Below are 4,572 nucleotides of genomic sequence, written 5' to 3'. Positions count from 1 at the left end.
TGCATGCTTGATTACTGAGCTTAATTAGCACATTTACAGGATCAGTTATATTACTGATCCAATTTAAAAGCATTAATGCTCTCATCGAATATAGACGTGTATATATGTGACCCTGGAGCACAAAACCAGTCATAAGGGTCCATTTTGTGAAATTGAGATTTATACATCATCTGAAGCTGAATAAATAATCTCTCCATTGATGTATGGTTTGTTAGGAGGACAATATTTGTCTGAGATACAACTATTTGAAAATCTGGAATCTGAGGGAGCAAAAAAAATCTAAAATATGAGAAAATCATCTTTAAAGTTGTTCAAATGAAGTTCTTAGCAATGCATATTACTAATCAAAAATTAAGTTTTGATATATTTAAGGTAGGAAATTTACTAAATATCTTCATGAACATGATCTTTACTTAATATCCTAATGATTTTTGTCATAAAAGAGAAATGTATAATTGTGACTCATACAATGTATTGTTGTCTATTGCTACAAATATACCTGTGCTACTGATGACTGCTTCTGTGCTGCAGGGACACATGTGTATATATGTTTATATAATGCTCAGCATTTGATTTCAGTGAAAGTCTCACCTCATTGACATAAAGGTCAGAGGTCAGACGCTCATTCATGACACTGAGGATCCCTGGAGAGGTCAGTGGGAGGAAGTGATGTCACAGCTGATGTGTGTGTGTGTGTGTGTGTGTGTGTGTGTGTGTGTGTGTGTGTGTGTGTGTGTGTGTGTGTGTGTGTGTGTGTGTGAGTGTGTGTGTTTGAGCGGCTGAAGGGTCATTGTGAAGCTCCTCAGTGATCTCAGTGTTCAGATGAAGACGTCTCCAGTGTCTTGGAGCGAACGGCTCGTCCTCCATTCTTCACAAACACTGGCTCTTTCTGTTTGGCTCTCCACTCAGTTCTTTCTCTTTTCTCGTTTGGTTTACGCTGCTCTTGCCCTCGAGTCGCATCTGCAGAGAGCATCAAGAGGCGCATTCACATGAACCCGGCGTGTGCGCGCCTGCTATTGTTTTAGCAAGTTCATGACCTCAAAGTGCTTGCAGACGAGATTGTAGCATCGGATAACAGACTGACATGAAGATTTCCACAGACCTGATCCGTCAGCACTGAGCGTGCATCAGCAAGGCATTAGAGGGGTCATGACATGAGAAATCACATTTGCATTGATCTTTTGGCATCTAAGAGGTCTTTGCACCATTAAAACATCCTGCAGGTTTAATAAGTCCACGCTGGAGTCTGTCTCAGGACAAACGCAGTGAATACTGTACGAATAAAAACACTAAAAAAATTACACAAACAGTGAATAACTGTACAAGGCAAATTACGGTAGGCCTATATGTGTATACAAAGCATAAATGTTAATTTAGCTTTCAAAATGAGCACTTTGTCCTTTGTAATACATATGTTGAGGATTTTGTGCTTTCAATGTTTTTTCAAGTTCATCTGATGTTCGCTACTGTAATGTATATATGAACCTAACATTTTAATAAGCAGGTTTGCACGCTTAAGACTTGCATTGTACAAATGTACTTCAGATATAAAATCACTGATTTGTTAGGTGATGTTTTCTCATTAAAAGCGTATTTCTCAGGCTGGACCAGCCAATTACAATTATGACCGCGCATGCGCATCGCTGCTCTAGCCTCAGGTTTCTATGGGAATCGGAGCTCCTAACGGCTGCTGCAGTGATGCAATGACTTTCCTGATCAGTGATTGGCTCTTTCATTTAGAAGGAGGGGCTATTCCACCAGACTGGGCATTGCAGTTTCTCCCCTTTATAAGTATAGAATTGAACCAAATCTGTATTTCTATAGTCTTTGCTGCTACTCTGTCAGATTTTGCAAGCTCCCATTAAAACAGTTGGTGGCATAATTCGACAGTGAAAAATGCTACCTATCAGATTTTGCTTCCAGCATGATATTAATGTGGTGTGAGGCTTTATTAACATGTACATCTACCCCAACCCTAAACCTACCCGTACAGTATTATAAACACAGTGTTGGTAGCAGCATTTTTGTTAGAACACCTGGCTGCGATGAAAGCATCGCGAGTTCTCCAGCAGAGGATCCTCCCTCATATCTCAGCACAGCCAAGAACTCTAAAATTAGGGCAGAATTCATGAATTCTTTGAAGCTGAGTGAAGCGTTTCACACACACACACACACACACACACACACACACACACACACACACACACACACCCTACAGCAGCCATAATTACACACCCGCTAATCCTGTTTCCCAAATCCAGGTGCCAATGGATCCATGCGGAAAATCCCACGGCCGCACATTTTCTCCATCTGTCTCTCGGATCCGGTTTCACACAAAGATCTGTGTTTGTCTTCATCTCCATTCTGTCTTCATTTGCTAAAAATCTCTCTCACAGTGACCTCAAGCTCCAGGACCAGCCTAAAACCCTTGAGTTCCCCACAGAAACTAACAGCATGGTCTGGATCAACATGAGGGGGAATAAATAATGACTCAGTGCTGATTTTTGGGTGATTTATTGCTTTAATCCGTTTAGTGCTCGTCTGTTCATGTGTTCATGTATTTGAGGAACCGTGTTTCCTCCGGAGGTTCATTGCGATTCATCCAAACATGATGAGACACTCCACTGATATAATGACACAGATCGGTTATTAATTAGTCTTTTTTTGTCTTGTTTTCAAATCAAAGATATCAAAAAAAGCTGAGATAAATGCTCCATGAGATATCAAGGCTTGTTTTCAAAGAACCTGCTATTACATTCACTGGAAAGAGCGATTATTGAGAAAAGTAAAAAAAAACGTATTTATTTATGAGTTTTCTCAACTATTGATTCTAAATAATCATCTTTAGTAATTCCACTTTGTGTTCAGTCACTAAATGCCTCGTTCAACCGATATTTATCAAGGACCCTGCAGATTTCTTGTTCATTAAGTCACACAATAGATTTAGTTTATCAAACACTTCACGCGTGAACCATGTGATCTTTGTTTCTTCGTTCGTACACAGATCTCAAAACTAAACACACAAATGTCAAGAACTGACACAATCCATTAACACGTTGAGGTGTTTATTTTTATTTTGGTTCCAGAAAATAAACTCTTCAACTCTTTCTTGTTTTTGTTACATGTTCTCTGTGCTTCCTGTCCATGCTTCCTGTCTCCTGTGGTGTTTGTAGTCAGTTTGTAGTCCATTTGTTCACTGGTTTCCCTTGATTAGTCTCCCCAGGTGTGTCTTGTTATCTTCTTAGGCTTGTTAGCCCCGTGTGTGTACATAGCCCTAGTGTTTCTTCAGTTCTCTGTGAGTTGTTGAATGTAGTGGTTCTTGGCTTATTGTTTGTTTTAGTTTTTCCATGAAATATATCGGCAATATCTGCCTGTTTTCTCCAGTTTTTCACTGGCATGTCTCTTTAATAGTGCATCTTTGAGCCTATATTTATTATAAGTAAAACACTGAAGTAGTGTTAAAATCAGACACTCTGTAACACCTTTACTCAAGTTGTTTTGGAAATGTTGACCTGTATTGGAGTAATTTCACTGTAAGCTATCTGTATTTTTCTCAAGTAGGGACTCTTTACATCTCTGTCAGAAGGTTCCTTAAACTGGAAAATATGTAGTTGGTTTTGACAGCGTGTGTGTGAGGTTTCATCGATTGTATCTTGAGTGTTTTAAGTGTCTTACTGCTCAATTATAAAAAGTGAAAATATTTGCTAGTACAATAAGACAAAACAATCTGTGAAAACAAAGCTGTTCCTCGAGGAAATGCATGAAGTATGTCAATCAGCAAGAGTGACAAATAAAGACACACACACCAAACCCATCAAAAAGACAAGAAAATATATATATAGAGAGAGAGTATACGATAGCACCCGATGTGTTAATGCACTCGATTACTAGTTGAGTTTACTGTAAGAATGTGTTTCTGTGTGTTTGAGAGCACATCTGCATCACGAGATGAAGCTCCGTGTTGTGTCCAGACGGCCTGTGATCGGCCCGTTCCTCCAGAACTCTGTGTTCTGTGTTTCTCTGCTGGAGTCTCGCAGCTCCGAGCGTCTCGCCATCTGTTCAGAGATCTGTGCGTCACACGTTTCCCTGCGGCGGACAGAACCAGCGCACCTCGAGACAAGACACAGAAGCATCTACTGACCGACGAGTCTTCACCAGCAGCAGATCTCAGATCTCAGATTCTCCTGAAAACAGGGCTTCTGTGGAGGCTCCGTTCACCCGTACACACATAAAGGCTTTCAAAGGTCTTAATTTTTTCTGAGAAATTGATCAAAATGAAGTGAGTTTATGTTTTAAACAAGAAACAAATATCTACCAGTGTTTTTGTGTTGCTTTCCAGTACAAATATCTAACCATCCTTAAACCAAGACACATTTACTGCAGATGCTTGTACTTGTGTATGGATCGACTGGTTCTCGCCGTGAATGCATTAAGAAGAAATAAACAAACTGCAGATGCAAAATGAAGACAAGAGGTCTTGTTTTCTGAGAAATTGATCAAAATGAAGTGAGTTTATGTTTTAAACAAGAAACAAATATCTACCAATGAAGTATTTTGAATTGTTCATTTTTA

The 4,572-nt window shown here is 39.5% G+C and overlaps 1 long non-coding RNA gene across 1 annotated transcript in view; it reads left to right on the top strand.

The window, feature by feature from the left end:
* The first annotated feature begins 482 nt into the window (after positions 1-482).
* LOC122138201 overlaps positions 483-4,572 on the top strand; it is a 4,559-nt gene continuing 469 nt past the window's right edge. The window contains exons 1-2 of the long non-coding RNA XR_006155373.1: positions 483-4,244; positions 4,340-4,506. This is a non-coding gene — a long non-coding RNA (uncharacterized LOC122138201). The remainder of the gene's footprint in view (positions 4,245-4,339; positions 4,507-4,572) is intronic.

Source organism: Cyprinus carpio, chromosome B8, assembly GCF_018340385.1.
Source record: "Cyprinus carpio isolate SPL01 chromosome B8, ASM1834038v1, whole genome shotgun sequence".
Lineage (NCBI taxonomy): Eukaryota > Metazoa > Chordata > Actinopteri > Cypriniformes > Cyprinidae > Cyprinus > Cyprinus carpio.
Note: the sequence above shows the minus strand (reverse complement) of the source record. Positions and strands in the feature narration are given on the sequence as shown.